This window comes from Monodon monoceros, unplaced genomic scaffold (assembly GCF_005190385.1).
Source record: "Monodon monoceros isolate NGI ecotype Baffin Bay Population unplaced genomic scaffold, NGI_Narwhal_1 Super_Scaffold_15, whole genome shotgun sequence".
NCBI classification, from domain to species: Eukaryota; Metazoa; Chordata; class Mammalia; order Artiodactyla; family Monodontidae; genus Monodon; species Monodon monoceros.
Genome location: NW_021703771.1, coordinates 14,714,074 through 14,729,476, shown reverse-complemented (window position 1 = coordinate 14,729,476; position 15,403 = coordinate 14,714,074). Strand labels below are relative to the sequence as shown.

The 15,403-nt window shown below is 37.9% G+C and overlaps 1 pseudogene; it reads right to left on the bottom strand.

Moving 5' to 3' along the window:
* Positions 1-4,769: 4,769 nt before the first annotated feature.
* LOC114896368 lies at positions 4,770-6,524 on the bottom strand (annotated as a pseudogene).
* Between the last annotated feature and the right edge of the window lie 8,879 nt (positions 6,525-15,403).

Here is a 15,403-nt window from a genome sequence, read left to right as displayed (position 1 = left end):
GAGATACGGGGATATATGTATATGTATAACTGATTCACTTTGTTATAAAGCAGAAACTAACACACCATTGTAAAGCAATTATAAAAATGTTTTATAATTCCAATGAAAATGTTTTATAACTCCAATAAAAATGTTCAAAAAATAATGATATATGAATGAGAAGAAAGAGGTGTCAAGAGAAGCAGATGAGAAAAGTGAAAGATGAGAATTACTAATTATTTTTAAGTAACAGAAGAGGAAAGAAAAAGGATGATAATAGTCATCATAATACAAACACTTTTGAACAGTCAACATACAGAGGGAACTGTGTATGCTTTACAAGCATCATATATATATATATTTATATATATATATATATATATATTTATATTTTTTTTTTTTAACAAAGTAGGCAATGAAGGTTTAAGGAAACTAAGTAATGTGCTCAAAGTTACAGATAGAGAATGACTGAATCAGAATTTGAACTGAAGGCTGTCTGATGCCAAAGTATATACTTTTACCAGTGTGATATACTGCCTTCCTAAAACTCTAATGAATCCTTATAGACACCCTTAGCTCTAGCAGTTACAATCAGTGGTGTAGATTTAGAGGGCAATGTTACACACAATATCATTCCAGTAAAAGCAAAGATCCTGCTGATGTCTGGTACATGTATTTACACTGGCTTTACAATATTAGATCACATTTTTAACTTGGAAAAAGCTATCGAACTGTCTAAGAAACAGCAACAATTTGTTTCATTATTTACTTTTTATTAATAACTAAACTCTTTAAAGGAAATGTTGTTCCCAAAGATTTCAAGCTTTTATAAATAAAACATAACTAGATTATATGAATTTTCCATGCAAATGGAAGATAAATCAAAAAAAAAAAAAAACTTCGGTCTAAGTATCAGCGGGGAAAAATTCCTTAAGAAGTTAGCCTTCACTATTAATAACACCAAGAACCAGTTTAGGCCAATGACGGACAACTCAGGTAAGAGAAACTTGTTTTCTCTCCTTATCTTTCACCTGCGTCTACTCACACACAATAATGCTTTTGCATCTCACCCTTCTTGCAATTCTCTCTCTCTTTCTCTCTGTGCATGGTAACAATATTTCTTCAATCCGATGGCTTTCCCTCTTACCCATTCTTCAAGTTCACTATTTTTGCATGACTTTATAATTTCCTAAGTCTCTTCCAAGTCATACTCACTCCTTGTTCAGACCTTCGATCTTTGAGATGTCCGTCAATCCTTGTGTTTGGCAATCTCTAGATCAAACGAGATTAGTAATCATACATACTTTGAAACCTGTGCATGTGATCAGGTGAACTTTAGAAAGAAACAGATGTATAGAAATCTGGGAGGAGGTGTAACCCTTTGGAAAATAAAATTTTCATGTGCCAATCTGTTATTCATAGCATCTTCTCCACACAGCTTGTAAATTATTGCCAAAGGACTTTATTTCCCTTGGAGATAACACTTTCTAAATTGTTTACCATTTTTATCTGACTTCATTAAATGAAGAACTAATGAGTCAAAGCATCATTATCATTTCTTTCCACCATCATCACAATAAGAGCTGGTAGTTTTCTGGATAAGGGGGTGGAGTGTAGGAACAAAATATCAGGTAGTATTAGCCTGACCATGGTGTAGGATAAAACAAAGTAGCTTTACTATAAATAATGTTACTTAAATACAGTTTTCTTAAATCGTTCATTAGCACCATTTTTCTTCAGAGAAGAAAATGAACCTTCCCAAAACTGACTATATAGACATCACAGACTATCCATAGCAAAGAGGCAGTAGAACAAAACAACCAAGATAAACAGTAGTACTTACATAAGTGACTTGTTTACACCTGAGTAAGGAAAAATAAAAGTGTTTGTATCCTATTTTAATGTAGTAGTTACAAGTATGCATGGATAGGAAAATGTATTACCCTAAACCCCAAAGTAACATTTATCACAACTCAGATCCATCTTAGGGGGGCCTGGGGGGTGCAGGTGGTTAAAAGGTGAGAACAGCTCTTGTATGTGCTGTTTTTTAAGAGTGCAACCAGGATCTATAATTACTTCTGAAAAGAACAAGTAACAACTGAGTATATTAACTGTCAACAAACATCTGCTAAAAGTGGTAATTAACACCATAAGGCTCATGGAACTCCAGACAGACATCTGATCATCTAGGTAGCACCACAGTAAACGTTTGCTGGGACATCAGACCATCTTAGCCTTGTCTGAAAATTTCCCTAGTTAAATACTCCTGGTTTATAGTCTAAAAAGCCTGCTTCATAAAAGCGTGAGGTGTCAAAAGTCCACACTAGTAGGTGTTTTTAAACACTAAGTTCACTGGAATATTTGCAATGAAATACCCGGTGTCAGGTCTCCAAAAATAAACTAGTAACAGAAAGGGAGAAATAACTAAACAGTCAAAACAGTCATTGCATAATCCATCTTCTAAAGCCCTAATGTAATCTTATCAAGGAAACCACTCGGCCTCTATTTGCTATTATTTTAAACAACTTTTCAACAGATTGTTAGAATAGAGCTTCAGGGCCCATATTTGAAAGTGGACAGCTACACTCAGAACAGAAAGAAAAGTCAGGTGACAGCCGACACCCAGTCAGGAAGAGAAGAAGGGGAAAAACTATAAAGAGAGCATCAAGAGTTATTGAATGCAGCCATCCAGTCCACTTTTTATGTCTGGGACATTTCCTGTGTTCAGTATTGAGATGGCTTCTAACAATTCCTGAAAGATCCGTCTCTTTTCAGAAAGTCACTCAGGTCTGTGTCACAGTGAGCTGAAAATCCCAGACACTAAGGCCCGCTTTAATGAGACTATCTTCATATATGTAATTGGAGGTCTACAGGAGATACACACATAAATGTTACTGACTAGAAATTGCAGCATGTTGACATGATGTTTGCATCATAATGTTAATTTATATACACTGCTTGAGTTTTCTGTTCAATTATATTTGTTGCTTCATTTGCATATACTCAACATCATTAGTTAGTTATTAGGGAAGTGCAAATCGAAACTACAATGAGATATTCTCCAGGATGGCTATAATTTAACTAAAATAAAATAAAACAGAAATAAATGTTGGGGAGATTATGGAGAAATTGGAACCTCATCCTCATACATTGCTGGTGAGGATGTAAAATGGTTTGGCCACTGTGGAATTTGACATTTCCTCCAAAAGTTAAAGATAGAGTTACCATATGACCCAGCAATTCTACTCCTAGGTATATACCCAAGAGAACTGAAAACATATGTTCACACAAAAACTTGTACATGAATGTTCACAGCAATATTAACCATAATAGCAAAAAGTGGAAACAACTCAAATGTTCGTCAACTGATCAATGAATAAATGAAATGTACATACAACAGAATATTGCTCAGTCATTAAAAGTAATGAAGTAGTGATACATGCTACAACTTGGATAAATCTTGAAAATATTATATTAAGTTAAAGACGCCAGACACAAAAGGGTACATATTGTATGATTCAGTTGATATGAAATGTCCAGATTAGGCAAATCCATAGAGACAGAAAGTAAATTTGTGGTTGCCAGGGGATGGGGGTGGGAAGCATTGGGAATAGAGTTTATTTTGGGGGGTGATAGAAGTGTTTGAGAATTAGTGGCAATAGTTGCACAATAGTGTGAATATATTAAAAACCACAGGAGTGTGTACTTTACAATGGTTAAAATGATGAATTTTATGTTATGTGAATTTTATCTCAATAAAAAAATGAAGAAATCAAAATATGTACATTTTTTTTCCATGTGATCATTTTCTAAGTCCACTGTGTTTAAATGCTTCCACAGATAATTAAATGCATTCAAAAAGCTAAAGTTCAACTCTCTGATCTGACAAGCAGGATTGCTTCTAGGTACTTCATAATGTTTCAGTTCCCAAAAGAATACACTTTACTGAACCTTATGAAATATTTAAAGGGATTAAGACTTTAATATAGAATGTGTTAACTACATAATACTCTACCATGCCATTCATATTCCTCTTGGCAGAGGGCAATCTTCTCCTCAAATATTCCATATAGTCTTAGAAACAGAGGAAAAAAAGGTAAAAATTATGGCCTATTCTCAGATAGGTCTAATAGCGTTGGTCAGTATTATCTCTTCTATGGGATATACTTTAAAGGAGAGCAATTCAGAATAGCTGAGGATTTTCTAAGCAGCCCACTCCAATTCTTCTTTAGACAGGCACTTCGTTTCCTTTAAATTTTAAATTGTCTTCAAAAAAAATTTATATAATATTTATTTATTTTTGGCTGCGTTGTGTCTTCGTTGCTGTGCACGGGCTTTCTCTAGTTGCAGCGAGCGGAGGCTACTCTTCATTTCGGTGCGCGGGCTTCTCGTTGCAGTGGCTTCTCTTGTTGTGGAGCACGGGCTCTAAGCATGTGGGCTTCAGTAGTTGTGGCACACAGGCTCAGCAGTTGTGGCTCGCAGGCTCTAGAGCGCAGGCTCAGTAGTTGTGGTGCATGGGCTTAGTCGCTCCATGGCATGTAGGATCTTCCCAGACCAGGGCTTGAATCTGTGTCCCCTGCATTGGCAGGCGGATTCTTAGCCACTGTGCCACCAGGGAAGTCCTCCCCACAAAATTTTTTTTTTATTAAAAATCAATTTATTGATATGCAAACCAACTGGACCAAACAGGACAAACAGGATAGAAGCAATACTCTAAACAAGCATCAACTTAAGAGCTCTGATGCCAACTAGGAGGACACCCAAACACAGTTTAGCATGGGGGTACGAGTCTATGTCTTCTGGTGAAGGCAAAGCCATTTGGTTGGCACTTCGTACGAATATCTTTCCACCAGGTCGTCATTGTAAGGTATGTGCCACGAGTCTCCAGTTGTTTGCACCATGGTGTCAAAGATGAGAATATGCTGAAAAGTTATTTTTGATCCCGGATGCCTACAAACAATTGCTAGCTGATGTCCTTGCTGCCACTTAAAGGACAGGTGTTGGGTCTTGGCATCAGGAACACAGGCCTTGTGGTCCCGCATCAGATCTTTTGTGATAAACTTGCAGTGGTTCCCTGAGTGCAGTGTGGCATACAGAAGGAACGACATCCTCTGAGATGCTGTCAGCAAAAAAAAAAAAAGCTGGCTTTCTTTTGCACATTTTCCATATCATTCTTCCTCCACCAGGAATTCTGCATTAACATATGCTTCCAGCCCAGGACCAGCACTTGAAGATTCTGCTTGGCTAGTTGAGAGACCACATCCAAGAGAACTTGAGATTCACGAGCTTTAGGAAACATTTTGGCAACATTGAGCTCATCAATGACAATATCAAAAGGAGGACAGTATTTTACAAAGTTCTGAAATCTCAAGTTCCTGAGGTGCTGTCTTTTTGTATTGGTCACCTCCATCTATCACATCCCTCATGATTTTTTCCTTGAGAAATTCATACTCTTCTGAACTCAGGTGAATAGACTCTACAGTTTTTCCACAGCCCAAACACTGACGACTTTGCTGGACTGTGGTGAACTGTCCTTTCCATTGTTCTCCAGGAACACTTTCAAACCATGCTTTTATACTGTGTGCAAATGACTCCCCAGGATATAGCTGATTATTTCTTAGATACAACAGAATGTCATGTAGTTTGTTTGAATGTGATCATCTTTCATGTCTTTTCCAAAATCAAAGAAGGCTTTTAATGTTTCCAACATAGGAAAAATATCATGACCTAACAACTCTTGATACAAATTCCAAACTACACTTACATCTTGATGAAAGAGGGCTCCCTGGATACAGTCACTATAGTTCTTTTTTTAAGGAATCATGACTTGTTTGATGTCCTCTAACAGCAGCAAGGCCTCTCTCCATCTGTCTGTATGGATTAATCCCTGGATGAGAAGAGTGTACGCTCCAGCTTCTAAACGCTTGTATCTGGCTTTCATGATTTCATAGACATCAATAATTTCGATGTCTGCTTATGAAAAACACAGAGATACAAATACCTGACCAGCAAATCATAGCCTACAATACCATTGTTTTTTGCAGCTATCTATGCCAGCACAGATTTGGCCACATCTACAGAAATATGGCATTTAACCATCTGTGAAATGATCCAATTTTCAAAGTTAGCCTTTTCTTTGAAATCTTCCTTAAGTTTATCCCACTCTTCTGAATTCAAAGGTTTTGTCAGGACTTGAATAATGTTCTTCACAGGTGGCAAGATGTGCTCTTTACTCAGAGGATTCATCTGTTATCTCTTCTTAGCCGCTCCAGCTGCAAATATGTGAGCAGAATCGGCAGAAACTTGCTTATTACTGCCCTCATCTTTTTTCCTGACATATCTGGCTTTGGCAGTCAGCAGATTCATTGCTTTGGTATTTTGTGGAGACACTGTTTTAAGAGAAAACCACTTCTCTTGGTTCCTGAGGCCATAACAGTCTTTGAGAAAGAGAGAGAGAGAGAAGAGTGACCTGGGCCTAGCCCAAGGTATGGGTTGCTCTTCCAAAGTTTAGGAAAGCTTTGAACACCAGTGAAATAGAAAGTCATTATGCAGTTAAGTCAGCACCAGATTGTGAGAGAGATGTTCAAAAAGCCCCAACTTCTACAGCGTAATTAAGGGATTTGCGGGTAGGGGGCAGAGAATCGAAGCGCAACTTTCTAAAAGATGATTTTCAGCTTCTCACAGACAAATCAAATGCTTTTGGGGCTAGCAGCAATGAAGCTTGGTTGAGTTCTCTCCATTCAACAAGGATATGGGGACATGCAACCTTGGTCGCAAGTTCCAGGACCAGGGGACAGAGCAGGAACCCTCTGGTGCCTGTTACATTCCAGTCCGTAAACAGCAACACCCACGTACCATGCAACCATAAACGCGGCGGAAATTCCCAAAACAATTTGTTTAAAGAATTTTATTATTAGATTTTCTAAATCTTACTAAGACAAAAAATTAAGCATTAAAACATTATCTTAGGGTTACTGAATATACTATTTTTTGAATTTTATTTTATTTTTCTATACAGCATGTTCTTACTAGTTACCTATTTTATACATATTAGTGTATATCTGTCAATCTCAATCTCCCAGTTCATCCCACCACCAACCCCCCACCGCTTTCCACCCTTGGTGTCCATACATTTGTTCTCTACATCTGTGTCTCTATTTCTGCCTTGCAAACCGGTTCATCTGTACCATTTTTCTAGATTCCACATATATGCATTAATATACGATATTCATTTTTCTCTTTCTGACTTACTTCACTCTGTATGACAGTCTCTAGGTCCATCCACATCTCTACAAAGGACCCCATTTCATTCCTTTTTATGGCTAATATTCCATTGTATATATGGTTCTGCTGGGGTTGTCAACCACAGTAAGTCACCCTCCTCGCCCTCACAAAATAAAAATACAAATTCTCTTTCTCTCAGATACAAACACACATGTAGAGGTGAGTACAGGAGCTCAGATCAGCTAATCAGATGCTCTCCGGACATTTCCACTCTCAAGAGGGCACCCACAGGGTCCAAAAGCAGCACCCAGAGGTTTGGGTCTCAGATTTCTGAGGCTGAAGTAAGTCCCTGTAGCTTCTCAAGTTTTGTCCGTCCTAAGGCCTGATTTTTCAAATCTTCGTTTAATTCTCTAAGCAATCCATTATATCTCCAGGATATGTCTTCTCCCTTGTTTGACTTAGTCAAAGTCATTTTCCTTTGCTTACTGCAAAGAACCCTAACTGATGTGGCAGGGCTCACATTCAGGGCGTTCTGAGGCAGTGCAACTGGTAGAAATGGCCTTGGACTTGGTTGGAGTTGCAGGGGGAGGGGCAGGTAAAAGGCTCCCAGTCTTGGTTGAGCCCTGATTCCTTACGTAACACTGAGCAATCAGGACACTTCTCTGAGGCCCATGTCTCACAGCTACTAAATAAGGAGTTGAGCTTAGAGACTTCTTTTTTTTCCAGCTCAAAAACTGGACAGTTTTATGAATGAAAGGGAACTGAGTAGGACAGGAGAGTAGGCTAGCATAGACTTGCTTTGCCAATATGACTTCACAGGACTTGGAGGAACTTTTCTGAAGGAATTGTGGTGACTCTCAGCATTGTCGCCCTCTACCACGGAGAGGACTTGGCTATGAGCTAGTCGGCTGAAAGCTGCTGCCAGTGGGAGCTTTGCCAACAGGACCAGCTGACCGAGTCCGAGGCCACATCCATGCTGCCTGAAGTTCCTGCCAATAAGGGGCTGCTTCATCGAAACCTTGCTGGGGTCTTGCCAACAGTTACCATTTCTAGAAAGGTGTCAGCCCGTGGTGACCATATCCAGCCCTCACCACCTTAGTGTGAATCACTCTTAAAATGTGAGGGAGAGAAGAGACTGCCAGCTTTTGCATATATTTCTTGAGGAGGATGAACAGAAGTTTCCTACCAGTAATACATTGTGGGTTTGATTCCCGGAAGATGCGTGCAAGGGAAAGCACACGGACCTGCGGAAATCTCCCCAGGCCCTAGGGTCCCAGTATGCTGTGCCCAGGTGTCGCTTCTCAGGTGGCACACAACGCACAACCACAGGACACCATGACACGGGAGCACAAGAGGAAAAACCAGGGGGGGCAGAAGCTGTCACGCTTCCTGAAGAGGAGCCTGGAGAAATGGAAAATGAAGTCTGCCCAGAAACAATGAGCCAACTTGCTCTAACAAATAGGATTAGCCCCAAGGAACTCTTAACTTGTAGAAAACGTGTAACAGAATGGAAATAAACGAACGGTAATTCAGGGCACCATCTTAGGTTCTGCTGACCTCGTGGCCGGAGAAACTCTGCAGAGTGAAAAAATGTTTTTTGAAACTAAGGCTTTCCAGGCTAACTGGGATCCCCAGAGAGTAGGAACCCAAGAAAAGGATGTAGTACATTTTGGAAATGTCTCCTGTACATTCCTCTCTTCTGTTGTTAAATTACACCAAAGCCCAAGCTAGGTACCACCGATGAACAGAAGGCTCATTTACAAGCCAAAGATATAAGTGTTTGTTCTCGAAGTAAACTGTGATGTTACCTATGAGACCAGGATAGTCCTACTCGAATGACTCTCGAATCAGGTAACAAAGACCAAGCTGCACAAAGAGAGATGAGAAACAGTTAAACAGCCAAAAACAAAGAAGAAGAAAATGGACATATCTTTGTCTCTTCTTTATTCCCAGCTACTGAAAATGAGAAAGAAGGAATAAAAGAGATAGATATATTTGTAAGTACAACCTACACATCAAAACTAAGGGATTTCTAAATATTGGAGGGAAAGCTAAATGTCACTCACCCTGTATATTATATTTGACCACCTAAATTCGAGTTATAGGAGTTCCTTCAAATTGGGGCAGCACAGGAAAGAAAATATTTTGCTGTAAGCAATAACCAGAGTGCATTCTCACGGAAGCACCGTAAACCCGTTGCATTGAATGCACCTGGGTAGTAGCTCACAGGAGCTGAAATAGTTAAGCAACATTTCCAAAACTGTGCTCTATATAAATTAGTTCATTGAGATTTTACTAGGTGCTTCACAACAGCCCCTCCACGATAAAATAATTTGAAAACATTCACTTCCTGCAGATGTTCAATGCACATTAGCATTTTAAAGACTAAGAAGCTCTGCATTCAAATAGCTTATTTATCTTCATATAAACTAGTGTTTCTAAAAATTACTTGGCCATGGGACCATTTTTCACATAAAAATTATTTTTAAATCTTCTGGAATAGTTTTCCAAAGAATATAATTTAGAAAAGATACACCTACAGAAATTAATGGAGTTTATGTAAAAGCTAAATTTTTAACAACTGTAGGCAAGGAGATCTCTTTTTCAGTTTGTACATGATACTAAATACAAGAAAATTACAAGTTCAATCTGAGCTTCAGTGAATTTGTTTGCAATGTGGCATCAGTTGAGAAACAAAGTTCTAATTCTGTTTCAGCCGCTCGCGGGCTTTGATATTGGACAACTTAACCTCGATGACTTTCAGCCTTCAAGACTGAGAAAATCAGATGCTCAACGTTGCTAATTACTAGAGAAATGCAAATCAAAACTACAGTGAGGGGGGCTTCCCTGGTGGCACAGTGGTTGAGAGTCCGCCGGCCGATGCAGGGGACACGGGTTCGTGCCCCGGTCCGGGAAGATCCCACATGCCGTGGAGCGGCTGGGCCCGTGAGCCAAGGCCGCTGAGCCTGCGCGTCCGGAGCCTGTGCTCCACAACGGGAGAGGCCACAACAGTGAGAGGCCCGCGTACCACAAAAAAAAAAAAAAAAAAAAAAAGATGCATGCACCCCAATATTCACTACAGCACTGTTTACAATAGCCAAGACATGGAAGCAAACTAAATGTCCATCAACAGAGGAATGGATAAAGAAGATGTGGTACATATATACAATGGACTATTCCTCAGCCATAAAAAAGAATGAAATAATGCCATTTGCAGCAACACGGATGGACCTAGAGATTATCATACTAAGTGGAGTAAGTCAGACAGAGAAAGACAAATATCATATGACATCACTTATATGTGGAATCTAAAAAATGATACAAATGAACTTATTTACAAAACAGAAAGATTCACAGACTTCAGGAATAAACGTATGGTTACCAAAGGGGAAAGGTGGGGGGAGGAATAGATTGGGAGTTGGGGATTAACATATACACACTACTATATATAAAATAGATAGTCAACAAGGACCTACTGTATTGCACAGGGAACTCTACTCAATATTCTGTAATAACCTATATGGGAAGAGAATCTGGAAAAAAATGGATATATGTATAAATGAATCACTTTGATATGCACCTGAAACTAACACAGCATTGTAAATCAACTATACTCCAATATAAAATACAAATTAAATTTTTAAAAAGATTTTAAAAACAGAAATCTTGATTTCTTGGCAAAAAAAGACTGAGAAAATCATTAAGATATGTGTGTACATAATTTAGCACTATATTCAGCACATACTAAGTACTCAGAAACAGTTTGTATTATGGTAAGAAAATCAGTGTGTAGCAAAGAACTAGGTCCATGAATAAAGAAAAAGCCCTAAATAGAACTAGGACAAAATTTCTCTATGAAAGCCCATTTCTCAGGTGCCTTAATAAAGAAGAATGCACACTCAACAACAGACCTAGAGGCCGGCATGCCTAGGTACTATTTATACATGTGCACTAATTTATGTAACACTCCAGCAAATTTTTTTAAACAGCTATGTGCTCCTAAAACAGGCCAAGTTTTTTCTTGACTTAAAGTCTTCATACTCCAGTGACACCGTGGATGGACCTTGAGAACATTATGCTAAGTAAGGTAAGTCAGACAGAGAAAGACAAATACTATGTGATATCACTTAGATGTGGATTCTAAAAAAGCCAAACTCTTAGAAACAGAGAGTAAAATGGTGGTCAGCAGGAGAGGGAAGGTGGGATATGGGACAGATGTTGTTTAAGGGCACAAACTTGCAACAAGTAGTAAATAAGTCCTAGATATCTAGTCCACAATATAGTGAATATGGACAAGAATATTGTATTATAATCACCAAGTTGCTAAGAGACTAGAACTTAATTATTACAACCACTGAAAAGAACTTATACTTATGTAATGTGATAGAGGTCCTAATTGTACCCTAAAATGACAATCATCTTACAACATATAAATGTATCAACTTTTTTTTAAAGTCTTCATACTCACTTCCCTTTGTGGGGAATGGCTTCTCCCACATGTGCATATGGCTTGTGCTCTCAGCTCCTTCAGGGCCCTTATCTGTGAGGCACCTAACAGGTGTTCAGACCTCTGACCTGAGGTTTTCCCTGATCACCTTATATAAAATGTAACAATCCCTACCCACCCACCAACCTAAAACTGAAATGTCTGCTATTTTTCTCCACAAGTATTTTCTAACACCCTCTGACATACTACATGTTGACTTGCCATTTGTTTACTGTCTGTTTCCCCTACAAAAATATAAGATGTATGGAGGCCTTGTCTGTTTTGTTCATTCCTATGTCTTCATCTCCTTGAATAGTTCCTGACCCATAGTGGGAATTCATAAATATATGAATAAACAGTATGAAGATAACTATCTTCTTTTCACCTCCTCTCATTAGTCTCCCAGGGACAAAAGTATACACTCGATGCCGTTTTTTAAGTCACCATTATTATTTTTATGTTGCCTTTTTTCTAAAAATGTTTTAAAGTGTCAAAATGAAATTTAAAGCCTTTAAAATTCAAACCTGCAACATTAATATAGTATTTATGCCTTATAAATCATGCATTTATCCTTGATGCTTTTTCTCCATACATTACACAAAGCATACTCCATTAGTTAACTCAAAAGCAATTTCCTGGATTACATATACTTACCCTCACAAATTCCCCTACATTCCTTAAATTTTAAACAGAATAGTAACATGCAGCTTTGTCTTTAAAATCATTAAGCTCTTCTTCATCTTATATAACTCCTAACCCTTTGAGCTAGGCAAGTAAATATCTATAAACACACTGCCCCATGAACATGTTTTATTACCCCCTTATCTATAAAAGAGTTTGGGCTTCAATCAGCCTAACATCTCATCTGAACTTCTTCCAACCCTTCTAGCCAGTCATTCTTGGCATGGATTGGATTCCACCTAACAGAGATTGCCCAAGTTTTGCCAAACGTAGCAAATACCCTCCCTCTACTCAAATTAACTCATAAATATTAAATACATATCTATATTGAAAATAGATTTAAAATATATAAATAAGGCTATTTCTCTTACATACATCCACTGAGAATACTTCTACCAGGACCAAGAAGCAAATACTTCTCACAGTAATTAGTTGGACACTTCATGAAATGTCTGTGAAGTGAAGAGTGAGCTCCTGCTCTCATCCCATCAAACTGTAGTTCTAGCCCTTTACCACTGGCTTCAGAAAAAAATGGACAAGACATTTTGGAAACATTCCATGTGATAGAGAGAGAGAACTGCTAACATGTGATGGTCTAGCCTGCAGTGTGTCTACCTCCTTGGTACACTGAAGCCTTAATAAAGATTTAAAAAATAAATAAGTCAATAAAAATAGGTTCTGGACTCTGTCAGATGAAACGAGCTGGCTTTTCTGTGGCATCAGCCTTGTGTGCCAGTGTCCGCAGGGTCCTCTTTCCTTCCAACTGCATCTCACAGCTTGAATTTTCACATGGCAAAGTCCAGCCCATGGAATCATTGGTTGCACATTGGAGAATATTAGAGAGACCAAGAAAGGGTCTGACTTCTTCTAAAATGTATTACTGACATTTTTTCTAACTATTGAATAGAGACGATTCAATATCCTACCCTGGGCATAACAGGCTAATTTATAAGACATACTAGCCTGGTCCAGTAATAGAGAAGAAAGAGTAAAGACAAAATTTCATTCTTTCAGCCGTCTGAGGATTTTTCCATGCCAAATGCAAAATATCTCTTAAGTTCAGGGCATTTTGCATGATGTTTCTATTTTTTATGTGCTCAATTTCAATATGTAATTCAGAAATATGAAAATCAGGCTAGGGTCTTTTGTTCTGACTCTTTTGTGTTCAGAATAATTCATGTTACTGAAGTCATATTTGCCATGACTTGGTGGATGTTTCTGTTGCTAAAGGCAGGTTATTTTTCCCTTTTCTAGGATCTTCTGGTCTACAATTAATGTATTAAGGAAATAAAATATCAGAGTTTTTACTAGAAAATATGCTTGAATCCAAGTTCTAAATATGCATATTTGAAAGTATTAGATTGAATGACAAACCGTGGTACACAAATACTAACCACGCCAATCATAAATAGTACGCATTATAACCTGGATATGTGCCCGACACTTGCCAGGCCACTTCACATGAAATAAACTTACACTTTACACAGGGCCTTTATTTCCAGGCGTGGCCGCAAATATTCGCTTCATTTGTATTTCCATGTGATAACTGGAAGGCAAGTATTATTTTGCTTTCATTTACATGTAGAAAAATGGTGACAACGTTCATGTTTTGTTTATGCAAAAATTAAAGCAACAGCTTAATGTTTCAAGGAAGTCAGGAGGCAGAAGGAAGTCCAGTGTCTTTATATGCTTCTAATTTTTCCTCATGAAATATTTTCTATGAAATTATATTTGCCAAGCATTAGACTTCTCAAGTGCTTTTCCATACAATATCTCATGTGAACCTCACAATTGCTCTCTTCATGTGTGTGCTTGCATGTTTTCCACTTTGGACGGTAATATTTTGGCCCTTCTTCCAAAAGTAAGCATAACCCCATATTTTGTGTGTGTTAAACTTTTTAATCCAGTTGTGTGAAAGTCTTTTTAAGGCCCGGGTAAGCTGTAGTTTTCATACTTACTTAGAACAAACACATTTCAAGGGCATCCTGAACTCCCATGGTCCATCATATAGAGGACAATAGCACAGACTGGGAAAATGAGCTTTGTCTTGATAAATGATATTTATAGGCACATATGCAGATAAGCAGGTGTTCTTGAAAACTGTCACTCTTGAGAATCTGCTATTTATTGACACTTCCTTCTCTGTTTTTCTTATATTTGATGGTTTTGTTAGATATGACATAACATCATTAATTATGACTCCACTAATTTCAAGTTTATGTTATACTGGATGAAGAAAGAGTTGGCCTTTTCTTCCACCTACCTTTCCTTCCTTCCTTTTTTCTTCCTTTTCTTCCTTTTCTTTCTTTTTACTTTTCCCTCTCTTTACTTTCCTCCCTCTCCCATTCTTCTTTCTTTTGTTTTTAATTAAAAAAATTTTTTTTTACTTTGACTTTAAATTTAATTTTTATTTTATAGTGGAGTATAGTTGATTTACAATGCTGTTAGTTTCAGGTGTACAGCAACGTGATTCAGTTATACATATACATATATCCATTCTTTTCTCAGATTCTTTTCCCATATAGGTTATTACAGAATATTCAGTAGAGTTCCCTGTGCTATACAGTAGGTCCTCGTTGATTATCTGTTTTATATATAGTAGTGTGTACATATTAATCCCAAACTCCTAATTTATTCCTCTCTCCCCACCTTTCCCGTTTGTCAAAGTGACTGATCCAAGGTCACATGGCCTCAACTCTGGCCTTCTGGTAGGTATCATACTCTTTCCCATACAGCACACCACAGCAAAAACTTGACTCTTTATTTTTCTATAAAAATTTAACTGTGCATTGCTCCCATGTCTTAAAATCACCAAGAAATTTTCACTAGACCTTACTACCCTCTACTTCTCTCTCTTTATAAGTTAAAACTATAAACACCATGATACTGGCTTTCTAGCCAGCATACTGGAACTCATTCTAAAATTAGCTTTCAAGGCAGTCACCTTGAGAATCTTTTGTCCTGTTACAGACATACCTCACTGATCAAAATATGTTTAAAATGCTTTGGGAATTACTTTGAAATCCAGGTTAC